The 13965-nt window shown below is 46.2% G+C and overlaps 1 protein-coding gene across 13 annotated transcripts in view; it reads right to left on the bottom strand.

Annotated features, from left to right (window-relative positions):
• Positions 1-13965, bottom strand: part of KIF1A (kinesin family member 1A) — a 376457-nt gene that overhangs the window by 339277 nt on the left and 23215 nt on the right. Inside the window, exon 1 of one of the 13 annotated variants that reach the window (XM_075569524.1) lies at positions 10149-10215. The exons of the other annotated variants lie outside the window; for them this stretch is intronic. The gene's annotated coding sequence lies outside the window, so the exon portion shown is untranslated. Of the gene's footprint in view, positions 1-10148; positions 10216-13965 lie in introns of those variants that run through there. 13 annotated transcript variants of the gene reach the window in all.

Raw genomic sequence — 13965 nt, forward strand, 5'->3', positions numbered from 1 at the left:
TTACTCTGTGCCCAGGACATACTTGAAAACGAGAGGTAACTCTCAATGTATTACTGTACTTCCTAGTAAAATATTTTATAAATAAATAAATAAATAATCACTATACCACTATTAACCCTTGTGCTCCCGGATGGATCCCAGTGTGTGTGTGATGCAGACACTGATTAACCAGATGTTACAATAAAGCAGGGGAAACAGGGGAATGCACATTTACATGTCATAACAGGAGTTAAATCACAGTTCTGGGTGTCAGCCCAGTTAACCCCTTGTCTCCCTGGTGAGGTCAGGGGATGGCCAAATGGGGTGTAACCCCTTTAATCCCGGGCCACCCCCTTTCTCCCTCTACACCCCCAAACTGGCCAGGTCACTGTCCAGAGAGGTAATACCAGAAACATACATGTCCAGTATTTCCTATAAAAAATTTTTTAATGGGCTGAGTGTCCAAGTCCAGTTCAATACTAGACACCTGGCAACCCTAGGAGGTCATTTACCAACATTGTAGATAAACAAGCTTCCTCCTGTACTTTTTACCTTGCTAAGTGGTTTTCAATAAGTTAATTTCCCTTCCTTGTTGTGAATGAAGAAATTGGAGAAGTTTTCTCTGCTTTCTGCACCACCAAATCCAATCTCGTACCTTAAGCAAAGAGCCTCTCCACCTATTTACTATTGCTCTTAATTGTTGTGCCCGAAAAGGATCACATTTGAATAAAACACAACACATTTGGTTAATTTGTATGTATTTTCATGCAGTTTGGAAGACGGGAATTGGGGTACAAATGTTGGGACTCCTAAACTAAAATAAAGGGTCTTGCAATAAGCTCCATTGGACTTGGTCGGCAGAAAACGTACGATCAGATATCTCTTATCGGAACATGGTGAAACTTCCCCAAAATCCAGTCTGAATAACTGCAGGAAAACCTTGACCAAATAACATTGGGAGTTTTAGAATTTGTACCATTTTAGATGACACCCCATTACAGTATCTCCCGGATGCAAAACTGCTACAGATTTATCAAAATAAATCCCACTGAATGCAATACATCTGGTGCATTTTTTCCAGTTTTGTAGGCGAGACTTTGATACTTCACCCTACAGCAGTGTTTCCCGACTGGGGTTCTCCGGCACCCTGGGGTTCTGTGAGAGGATCAAAAGGGGGCCGCAGGATTTCCCTGATCTCTCCGAGCAAGGAGAAAATGGGGCAGTTTCCTCCATCCTGATTGGCTCCTGCTGGGTAATGCAGCCAATCAGGAGTTGGTGTCAGGAGACTGGGGGTGTGGCCAAGCAGAAGAGGAGGAGGAAGCAGCATGAGCCCGGAAAGAGGTGTTTGTGTGTCTATATTTGTTCTGTCCTATGTCGAAGACTCTCTATGACTCTCTGTCACCTGTGACTCTTGTGACTCCCTGCCCCCCAGTGACTCACTGCACCATCTCCTGTGACACTCTGCCCCCTGTGACTACTGTGACTCTCTGCCCCATCTGTCTCCTGTGACTCTGTCTCCTGTGACTGTCCTCTCTGTCTCCTGTGACTCTGTCCTCTCTGTCTCCTGTAACTCTGTTCTCTCTGTCTCCTGTGACTGTCCTCTCTGTCTCCTGTGGCTCTGTCCTCTCTGTCTCCTGTGACTCTGTCCTCTCTGTCTCATGTGACTCTGTCCTCTCTGTCTCCTGTGACACTGTCCTCTCTGTCTCCTGTGACTCTGTCTCCTGTGACTCTGTCCTCTCTGTCTCCTGTAACTCTGTCCTCTCTGTCTCCTGTGACTCTGTCCTCTCTGTCTCCTGTGACTGTCCTCTCTGTCTTCTGTGACTCTGTCCTCTCTGTCTCCTGTGACTCTGTCCTCTCTGTCTCCTGTGACTCTGTCCTCTCTGTCTCCTGTGACTCTGTCCCCTCTGTCTCCTGTGACTCTGTCTCCTGTGACTCTGTCTCCTGTGACTCTCTGTCCCCTCTGTCTCCTGTCACTAACTGTCCTGTTGTGGTGTGCCTCAGCAACTGAACACTGTGATTCAGGGTACCCTGAGAATAAAGGATTAAAACACCTAAGGGGGCTATGCACTAAGCAGTGATAACTGCTTTTAAGACTGATTAAATGGCTTTTAAGACCGATTACTACCTGCTGCACATTTCACTAAGCAGTGATAGCAGTGCTTTATCGATCTTAAAAGGCGTTTTTTGAGCCATACGCCAGCCATACGTCCAATCAGGCAAAAACCGACAAACGTGCTGTTTTTTGCCAGTCGGCGCGATTCACTAAGCAGTGATAAGTCAATCGTACTTTAAAAGCGCGCCAGATTTTTGCACCAGCTAAAGGCTGGCGCAAAAGAGCTGGAGGACACTCCGAAAAGCATTGTTTACCTTTTTGTCAGCATACCATTACTACAACAGGCCGGCGGGTGTCCCAGGGTGATCCCCGCAGGAGTCCGTGGGCCCTTGGGTGATCCCCGCGGGAGTCCGGGGGTCCCCACTTGCCTGCGGTACCATTCATGTGTCCCCCAAAAATAAACAATACTTTTAAATAAATACACACCCCTCGCCCCCTAACAATACATTACAATAATGGACAAAATTATTATTATCCAGATATGGATAATAGTGCATTTGACCATTTAAAAGTCAACAATAAGCAGCAGATATAAAGTAAATAAATCTCTACCCCCACCCTTCACCCATTCATTGGTACAGTGGGTACATCATGCTCATATAATATGGGCATCATTTACCACTATAGCAAGAAATGATGAAGGATTAAAAAAACAGGCCCAAATCAAAAACATTACATAGCTAAATAAAACACAGCACATAGCAAAATAAAACATATCACATAGCCAATTAAATAGCCAATTAAATAGAAAACAAATGCCAATAAAACAATTGAATGGAGAAGTGGGTACATCATGCCCATATAGTATGGGAATCATTTAACACTATGCCAGTCAATGGTCAACCTAAAAAAAAAACAATCACAAACAAGATCCAATGCAATCAAAACAATGAAAAACTAAAAACTAAAAACAACTAAAGAAGTAAACAGAACTAAATTACCACCAATCAATAAATCCAATCCAAAATAAATACCACAATTAACAATATAAACATCAAAACAAAACCATTAATAAATAAATGAAAGCTCAAAGTAAACACCATCAGAGAAAATCTAACTACAAAAAGAAGCCACTATTAAAAAGCAAGCAAATGGATGAAGGGTGGGGATAGTTGCCTGTGGAGGGTGGTTAGGCCTCCTGGGTGGTAGTGGCAGAGGGTGGGTTAACCCCTTAATTACTATAGCGGTTACTATCCGCTAAGGTGATTAAGGGTTTAGGGGACATTTTTTTTTAATGTACTGTGTTGTTTGTGGCAACAGAGGACATGGACGGTGATGAGGATGAAGACGGCCTTCATCGTGGCAGCCTGGCAGGGGTGAGTGCAAGATTTATTTACAGACGCAGCGGCCGTTACTCGAACACTTCACGCGTTGTATACCTTGGAATACCCATGTCATGGCGCGGGATTTCTTCCAACCGTACCGCCCCTTCCCGTCTTAAGACGCGAGTGCAAAAAATAGCATTTTAGTTGCACGTACTGAACACATTACAATTCATTCATTTCATTGCACACAAAGAACAGAATCCATGAAATTCAAACAAAGCAACCGTGATAAACACGTGTGCTTGTGGCGATTGGCCGTGTTAATGCAGCGTGGAGTACAGCAGCGCACACGAAAACGGCGCCATGATTTGTTCGAATAACGGCCGCTGCATCTGTATGCTGCTTAATGTTGTATTTTAATGTGGATAATAGTAATTTTGGTCATTATAATACTGTATGTGAAAACAGAAAAAACTTGCACTCAATGTGGTCTGTGCTGAAAATAGTGACTTAAAAATAAATTAATAATACAACCTGATAGGTGAGGTTTTATGCTGCTGATCAGTGGGAATGGTTCAAACACCAAGCTACATAGAAACAGAAAGAGAACAGCGCAAAAAAAACCATTGTGTAGTATATTTAAATAATTTTATAAAAAGTGAAGGTGAGTATTGCACGTACATCAAAAAAAAAAGGGTTAATAGCAAGACATGTTAGGGACATGTTACCACTCGGCAGGCACAACGGGATGCAGGCACCAGGAATTGGACGTCCTCCCTCTAGATGCTGGTATCTGGATGCAGAGTTTACAGCTCAGCGTTGGGGAACCTTCCCGCGCCTTCACGGAGCTCACAGCAGTTGTTTTCAGGGGTAGATCGCCGCGTCTCTTCCTGGTTAGTCCACGTTGGCGTGTGACGTCATCCGGCAGCGTCTCTTGGCCGGTCGCGTCTTTAGTGCGTCACTCCTTAGCGATATGCAATCGGGCGGTATAGCAAGTCCCAGACAAGTCCCACAATGAAACAAATGTCCAAATACAATGCCGCAATGGGGGTATATGTAAAAAATAAAGGAACGCGCCCTCTCCTGTATGGTTTTTTTTGGGGGGGGAGGTTGGGCACAGGATTGGTGCCGCAGGCAAGCGGAGACCACCCGAGGGCCACCGTTGGCCTATAGTATAATTCATGTGCATAAAAAAAAAATATATATATTTTTTATGTATGATAGGGGTTGTTGGGGGCACAGGGGGTGGGTGGGCTGTGTATTGCAATGTTTATTGGGGGCAATTGTTCCCAATAAACATGCTATTGTGCCTTAACCCCTTCATTGATTTGGCGGATAACTGCTAAGGTAATGAAGCTGCTTTAGTGTATTTTTTTGATAGTGTGCGGGAGCAGGGGGTCTCCTGAGCTGAACCGCATTGATTTCTGGCGCAGAGATCCCCTGCTTCCCGAGTTACAGGCCCCAGTATGGGGCATAGGATGCTAATGTCGCTGCCATTTTTAAAGCGTCCACATCGCGTGACGTGTAAATAATGGAGATGCCAGCACCCCATATCTGGGCCTGTAACTCGGGGAGCAGGGTGTCCCGAAGCTGAAATCAATGCGGTTCAGCTCTGGAGACCCCCTGCTCCCGCACAATATTAATAAAAATTATATTAAAGCAGCTGTGTTACCATAGCGGATAGCCGCTACGGTAATGATTTTTTTTTTTAAATTGTGATGTGTATTTTAATACTAGTGTAGATGAGCAGGGGGTCTCCTGTGCTGAACTGCTTTGGTTTCGGCCTCGGGGACCCCCTACTTCATGAGATACAGGCCCTGTTATGGGGTGCCAGTATCCCCCTGCAGGATTTAAATCCCCCGGTCACGTTACGCGGGAGCTTTACAAGCACAGGGGGATACCGGCACCCCATAACGGGTCCTGTATCTCATGAAGAAGGGGGTCCCCGAGGCCGAAACCAAAGCGGTTCAGCTCAGGAGACCCCCTGCACATGTACACTAGTATTATAATGTATATTTTTACAGTACGATCTATAAGCGCTTTACAAGTTTAAGCACGATAGACAGGGGACAAAATCAGCATATTTTTGGCCACACGGACCACAATGCACTTCACTTGATAGTGAATCCCGCGTTTGGCTTCACTTTACAGCGGCCGAATTCCCAATCGGGTGCAAAAGCTCACTGCTTAGCGCATAGCCCCCCTACAGTGTTACTTTTAGCTTCCTTCCCTTTTCACTATGCAGGATCACATCTGGCAGAGGTATCTGTTTCATCCATTTAGACCCTTCAGGTGACTTGAGTGCTCTGGCTTTGTCTTGTACAACAAGAAGCAGAATGTAGCCAGACACAGAGAGGATCATGTCTCCGGTGAATTACCCAAGTCTCTTCTTATATTTTATCTAGGATCTGAAGTTTGACCACTACTCTATATGTGGGGATATTTTAGCAGCTGCGAGAAGTGCATATCCATGCAGAAAGAGCCCCTTTCGCTCGGATATGCAGGTTCCCGTATTCTGAAAGCCCTTCTCCAAGCCGTGCGAGAAAGGGTTTTTTTTAGAAGCGGTTTCATTCCGGCTCTGCAAATCCGAGCGGTATGGCACAAATGGCCCAAACGGCCCAAACTCGCCAGTTTTGCAAAGTCGCTGGAATTCTAGTCACTCCGTTAACTCAAAAAGGCAAAACCGCTACAAATAACGTGTAGATTTTGTCTCACCAGCCTTGAGCTTCAATAGATGCTGAATTGCATCATTACAAACAACATTTTCAGGCCTTCTGAGCATGCACTTAATTAATATGCTTAATTAACTTTTCTATTTTCAATTCTGTCACAAGGATAAATCAGTATCAGAACTGATATAGGTATCGAACGGTATAAGCTTGCTTGAAGAAAGGATAATCATAACAGTGTGGTGTGTGGAGGTAAATAACGAAATGCAGGAGTGTTGCTCACCATGAAGGGTGGTATGTGTACACACAAAGTCCTGGTAGAAAAAACACGTGACTACTGTATGGGTATAAAACAGTATCGTCCGGTAATCCTCCTATAGTGGACTGTCACCCTGGAGCTAAGCGATCCTGCTATATACAATGAGGTATCCTCCCATAATCACAACCAATGCAGTGAAAAACGTGATGTTACTCACAGTCTGTTGTCCTTATCTGTGGCGTGCCTCACATAGTGGTAAGCAGAATCCGGATGAAGAAAAACGGAGCACAGCAACAAAAAAGTGAAGGGGCTACACTTCCGACGTACGTTTCACAGGTGGCTTTGTCAAGGCTGCGAAACGTACGTCGGCAAACGGACGTACTGACGTCATACGGAAGTGAATGCAGAGACTGCCTGCTCACAATCCGTAGTTACACTCTAATATTTGTGCGCATTTAAGCGTTTGTTTTCACGCTCTATACGGCTGACATTTTAGCAGAACATCCACTGATATACTTTTTCAGATACAATTAACTTTTTAACGTGTTTTTGATGCGCCTGTATAAGAGAATTCTGTTTTCAAGGGCGGGGACTCCTTCAGTACTGATGCAAAGGCCGTTATTCAAACAAATCACGGCGCCAATTTTGAGTTCTCTGCTGTTCCCCATGCAGCATGAACGCTGCTAATCGCCCCAGCCACCCGCGCTTATCGCGGATGTTTTGTTTGAATTTCGGCAATTCTGTTTCTTCGTTTGCAATAAAATGGATGAATTGTAATGTGTACACTACTGTGCTACTGTGCTACTGTGTCAATTTAATGTTTTAAAAGACAGAACACTAAAATTCATTTTTCGGCGCTCGCCGCGCTTGCATCTTAGTGCGGGAAGGCTGGAATTCAACCCGCGGTTTCAAATCGGGATTCCGATGTACATGACGTGTGAAGTGTTCGAATAACGGCCGCTGCATCAGTATATGTTCAGCATTGAGATTATGATTACTATTCTCTAAGCACAATACGTGATCAATAGAGACATTGGGTCATCCGATTACAGTATGTCCCTTTGTCCAGACACGTAGGTTAACAATACACTGTACAGTAGATCATATTCTGTTATTTCAGTAGTACCTGCATGGGTCGAAGAGGGGTTGAACACTGTATGGAGCTGTGAAACCATTGGGGATTATCTCTCTAGTGGAACCTGTATGTTACTATTAGGGCTGAGCACCGCTCAGTTGCCCATATACGTTTTCACTTACTGCTGGTAGCATGTTCACTATGGGACATAGGGTGAACCGACAATAGGCTCACCCCCGGTCCAGACACGCGATATACCGGGTACACATACTGAGTATCCTGAGCTACACAGCTACCACTGAAGGTGATAGCGGAGTGCACACGTCATAATAGAACAGTGTTCAGCTCTCTGCGGATAGTGCGCTTATCATGGGACATATGGCGATCCGAAAATAGGCTCACCCTGGGTCCATATATGTAATATATCTGGTATACATACCGAGTATCTTGGGCTATACAGCTGCTATTGATAGCAGCAGCAGAGCTTACCCGTCATACTGGGCGGAGTCTAGTTCTGGTTCTTCCAACAGCAGCTCAGGGACGCATCTGAGCCCACTTTGTGCATAGCTTAGCCTGTAGCGTGATCACTATATGACCCAGGGTTAGCTGTTGGCAAGCTTTCCCTGAGTCTAGACACGTTCTGTATCCAGATTACACACTTCTCATATCGGCTGTTTTCCTATCGCCGATTACAGTCACAGTGGAACGTGTTCATTACGTTTGGGTAGTACCCAGCCCCCCTCCCACCCTACTCCCCTTTCCCCTGCTGTACTATACACTATTACACTTAAGATCAGTGAGGGGGTTATTCCACACATCGCATAGCACCACAATTTGTGGATCATTGCCATTGCTATCTTTGCTACTGTATTGCTGATGCGGTTTGTTACTTGTGCCCGCTATTGATGTTTCAGTATCTCCCTTTATTTTCAATTCACATAGTTTGAGGCAATGTGTTCAGTAGGCTCACGGTTTTAACCCAATTTATTTTAAATATTGGAGACAAGACTCTTTAATAAAGATGTTATTTTAATGTTATAACCATACCATTGTTCTGTCACTCATTCCTACTGAGGTCCTACTGTATAGGCCATACTTTATCATTACCGTAGTTCTCCTCATTTAGCCACGAGAGCTCTCGTCACATAGGGGTTCTTGTTCTGTGTGTACCACCCTAGCTATGAAGAAGTTACAGTATGAAGCACATGCCAAAATAATATTGCTAAAATGAAGATACTGTTGATATAGTTTTGAAATGGACTGGTGGGTGTCTCTGGAGAAGGATTGAAAGTGATGTTCAGTTTCCATTTTGTAAAGTCAGTCATGTCTCTAGTATCCATTTTGTGAGTAAGAAAGTGTATGGTGTATGTAGTGTGTATGAGAGATTTCGCTTCTAAGTTGATTAACGACTGGGCCTAAAGTAACGCCCACATTCCTGAAGAGTGTTGGTACCTGGTATCTATTGAAAGTTGTTTTCAAGCCAGTTCTAACCAAGTTTAATGAGCTGTAATATGATTGGTTTAAGAATTAAGGAGTGGTTAGTATAATCTGCCTAGTAACAGTTTTAGACAAAGGACCCAAAGTGTATAAAAGATACTGCCTAGACACTCCCTGGGAGAGAGTCTATTTGACTTTGGTGTATGATCATACTATGTATTAAATAAACTTCTCATTATTCAACAAACCCTTGTTTGTGAGTGTGCAAACAACGACACACATTTTTGTACGTTTGCATGCTCCATTTAAAAGTTAGAAAGTAATGCTATTTCAGTTCATATCATTAGCGAGTTATTCTTTCATATTATCGGTGAAAGCACAATTTCTTTAAATATAATTACATGTTTTGGAGCCGTGGGGGTGGAAAAAACTAATTACTTAAACTACCTATTTCAGTTTCATTGTCATGCTGATTTTTTGGACAGAATTTAGGAATTATTATGAATATTCATTTTAGGAGCATTATTTCTGTGTCAAAACAGGAGGCACTTTATGTTTAAAAAAAAAACAGTTCCTAGGGAGTTTACATCAGATAGTCTCTATATTTGGCTTGTACAGTGTATTGCCTTGTCTGGGTGCTGGGTCCTTACAGCTGGGTGTTGAGGTAGAAAGGATGGGCGCCAGGAACTTTATAGCTACAAATAGGATATTCTTTATTTACAGAGTTTGAGGACGAACAACTTCCCCAGGTACATTACTGCATTCCTCGAGATTTACATGCTTAGAACAGTTGGGGTAGGTGATTAGTCATACAGGATAACTTAATCATTATATTACATACTCTTCGTGTACCTTCTGGGTTCCTTCCCCCTTATATCTTTGGTACAGAGAGGCCTTGTGTCTCTATCTGGTTTTGACCATCCTGTCTTTTCAATGCTGGGATGGCAGCATTTCTTTTGGGCTCCATATTACCATATTACCAGTTGGGGTAACCCCTAGGGCAGGGGGGCTCCAGTCCTCAAGCCCCACAACAGGACAGCCAGGTTTTCAGGATATCCCAGCTTCAGCACAGGTGGCTCAATCAGTAGCTCAGTCAAAGACTGAGCCTCTGATTGCGACCTGTGCAGAAGCAGGGACTGAATGAGCCACCTGTCCTGAAGCAGAGGTATCCTGAAAACCTGACCTGTGGGGGGGGGGGGTCTAGAGATGAGCTCCCATGCCCTTGGGGGACACAGGCCCCCCAGCGGGGAGCCCGTACTTCTATTACTCCGACATTTCTAGGGAGCCTATCTATCAAAACAACAGAGGGGCTTCTATTCTACACTATATGATTACATAACTGTCTACTTACATATTTACTGGTGAGACCCCTCCTCTGGCTCTCCCCCTGAGGTCTGAGATCTTCTCCCCTCCTATTTATGACCTCCCTCCCACTCCATGTCTCTAGGCAGAAAAAGGGGTGGAGCTAGGCCCCTGCCTGGTCACAACATACTATCTAAGGTGGCAGGTGCTGTTTCTTGTGCTGCTGTTAATTCCGCTTCAAAACAGAATACAACCCACACAGATTGGATGATTACACGCGCAGAATGTCAATTGTAAGAGGCGCGATGTAACTGCTACAGAATACAGCCAGTATTAGAGGCTAGGACGTTGTGGTCCCAGCGTGAGGCGTGTGCATGCACTCCTGAGTGGTTTCTAATCTGTCGTCTGTACCATTTCTGTGCCCCACACCATAAACTAATTGTGTCTCATTCTCTTGACCGATTAATGCAGCATGGTGACATCAGTCAGGCTGACAGTCCCGTACAAAATACAACAAAGATTGATATATACATATCTAATAAAGACAACAAGATTTCTTGGTACATCTGATGAAGAACCAAAATGGTGATTGTATTGTATTATATGCCTTTATTTATATAGCGCCAAAAGTGTACTCAGCGCGTCACAAAGAATACAGTACAGGGTATTATAATAATACATTAAGCGCAGCAAAATCAGACAATAGGAATTGAAATCCCTGCCCAGAAGAGCTTACAATCTACGTGGTATGATGGGAGACTTACAGAGACAGCAGGTGAGGGAGTAAGTGCTGTAGATGCCAGTGTTTGGCCACAATGGTTGGTAGGAGTGACTGTGGGACAATAGCCATGAGTGCAGGCTATTGGGATGCTTCATTTGTGGGGCGAGTTTTAAGGTTAGTCAGTATTAAATCTGACAGGTTAACACCAATAGCAGGGGAATAGGTGGCAGGGAGGCGTGGGTGAGAGTGTGTGTGTATACGCATGGCTGGGTGATATCTTTAATAACTATTGATCTACCTACTTACTGGCCAACAGTGCACTCATATCAATGTAACCAAGTCTTGAGCGTCTCTGTAACTGCCTGTTGGATCGCTTGATGTAATAGGAAGATGGTTTAGTACAATGCGTCTATACGGGGGGCGCAACATTTTCTGTGGGGGGGGGGGGGGAGGGGGCGGCGCTTACAGAGGCCCAGCTCTCTTTCCCACAACATTTAAATAAAATGCCGGGGGAGTGCGCGAGGCCTTTGTATGACGCTTACATTCTCTCCGGCGGCTTCTGGTGACGCGTTGCCATGACAACACGGAGTCAAATGGCAAAATGATGTTGTGACGTCAAATGACACCGGAGAAAAGGTATGGGTGGGGGGAGCAAGTGGGGAGAGCAGGCAGGGGGCGCAAACAAAAAGAGTTTGCCCACCCCTGGTCTAAACTAAAAAAGCTAAAACGTGACACATTTGCCTGATTATGTTCATCTTAGGGGATGGATCAAGAAAAAGGAAGTGTGAATCAAAGCGTATTCTGATTTTTTTTCCCCGATGCAGATACAAGATAAAAACAGTGGTGCACAAAGACCTTCCCGTTCCTCTTCTGGAAGAAGAAGCCGGCTGTCCAATAGGAATGCTTCTGCTACATTGTTCCCCAGCTCCCACTGCTATGGAGCGCTGCAGCTCCCACGCGGGCTGAACACAGACTGCTGATGCTGCCACCGCCACAGGACCTCTGCTGACCTGCCTAGATGTCGCCACGGACTTCCTCACGGGTCTTCCTCACCTTTCGTCACATTTTTCAGCTACCCTGACATTACCCGGCACCGGGTATTACCCGGCGCCGGGCCCACTTCTCAGTTGCCGGGTCCTGGGTAATTTCTGGGTAGCTGAAAATCCGCCGGGTACCGGGTAATTCCGGGTACTCGGTACATCACTAGTCCAGAGAGGTAATACCGGTATACACATACATCTCCAGTAGTACCTCAATTTTTATTCTGGACAGTATCCAAATACAGGACAGCCTTGTTCAATACTGGACACCTGGCACCCCTATCACTATTCTGTGCTAAGAAAGACCAACGCAGTAAACCGTCAAGAAAAGGAACTCCCGCCGCACATTTAATATACAGACTTGCGCCAGTATGCAAATGATAATCCGCCCTAATTCCCTACTTGCTCTATAAGGCTGCGCTTACAGTGCCAGCGACAGCGACATCGCATCAAAACAAATGTATTGACGCCATTGCGTGCACTTATAGTAGGAGCGACGGCGCGATGGCTTGGTCGCGATCGGTGGAAGTCACTTCAATTTGATTTTTCCAGCGACCGCAGCCTGCCGTCAGCATCACCGTCGCCGGCACTATAAGCGCGGCCTAAATCCATCATTGCATCATAGATTGGCGCAGACATACCCGGAAATGGAACAACTCAGATTACTATATAGACACGGCCTGATGCAGGTATTTTTCAGTGCGATTTGCATTTCAGTGAAGACTTTGCACTTACATTTGTGCTTTGATACAGAGCCCCAAATCTGTGTATAAATCCAAAATGGTCTCACATGATTCATGCGGAGAATAACTTGCACAATACTAGTGTAGCCAGGTCTCCCCAGCACTCCCGCACCCCCCTCACCTGACTGCCGATCGCGGGGGCCGCCGCGTCCAATGGCGGCTCCGTTCGGCAATGGCAGGGGAGAGGGCGGTCAGGTCCCGGCTCGGGGGTTGCCGGGGACGCGTGCGGCCGGTTGCCAAGGCCGCACGCGCGTCTCAGGGCTCCCGGCGCTCCCGGAGCCGGGCGAATAGGGCGCCGCCATATTGCGCCGGGTCGCGCATGCGCAGTAGGTCCCCGGCGGCCCCGATAGCTCGCACATGCGCAGGGAGGATGCGAGAGGCAGGGAACAGTTGCGTGAGGGCAGGGAAAGCGCAGGAGAGTCGCGCGAGAGTAGTGACAGCTCAGGAAGGGTTGCGGCGGCCATTAGGAGTTAGTGTAGGCAGAGGGGAGGAGCGCACGCGGCCCCAATGTTATTGTAAGGGCCTCGGGACTACAATTCCCATGAGGCTTAGGGCCAGGCACACCAGGTGGTACAGTGTGGCCAATGAGGGCCAAGAGTCTGAGAGGAATTGGATACTTTTCGCGGGCAGAGAGCTGCGTGGGTCAGTCAGAGCAAAGTCAGAGGAAGGAGCAGACAAGGGAAGGAGGTGGGGTGCAGGAGAGAGGGACTCCCCTGTATTAGGCCAGCACCCCCTTGGTCCAAGATAGGAGTGTTGCCAGGGACTGCCTTAGAGTAAGGGACCCTGTCACTCCAGAAGTAGAAAGTCAGTTACTGGGTAATTGCTTAGGGAGGCCCTAGAGAGGGATGCTGCCCTTAGTAGAGAGAGACGCTGCCCTAGTTTAGAGTGCTGCCTTGTCAGAGTCACAGCGGGCAGTGCTGTGAGGTCTGACAGGCAGGCACCTTGTTGAGCAGCAAGTTGGCTGTTAGCGTTAGTGAGGCTTAGGGACGTGGGTAGTTAGGGGAGTGGGACAGGTCCTAACCCTTTAGGCCCATAGGAGTATCCCAAGCCACCATAGGTTGCTGTATTATAGGGACGGCCTATAGTGCAGCACGTGCCCCTTATATAGGTAGGGACACAGAGAAGTGTTGCTGTTCCCGTGAAGCGGTTGGACCCACGTTGGGTTCCACAGAGACTGTTCCGGAGTGGGACCGCTCTAGCGGTCCACGTACGAGGAGGCGGTTGGAGGATCAGAAAGAGGCATCGCCCGACTGATCCTTTGAGAAGATCGTTGCTGACCCGAGCACCAGAGTGCTCGGCAGGTATTATACCAACATATGTGCACCAACAGGCCTATAGGTTCTTAGTGACTGCGCAGTCACC

This window comes from Ascaphus truei, chromosome 14 (genome assembly GCF_040206685.1).
Source record: "Ascaphus truei isolate aAscTru1 chromosome 14, aAscTru1.hap1, whole genome shotgun sequence".
Classification (NCBI taxonomy): Eukaryota; Metazoa; Chordata; class Amphibia; order Anura; family Ascaphidae; genus Ascaphus; species Ascaphus truei.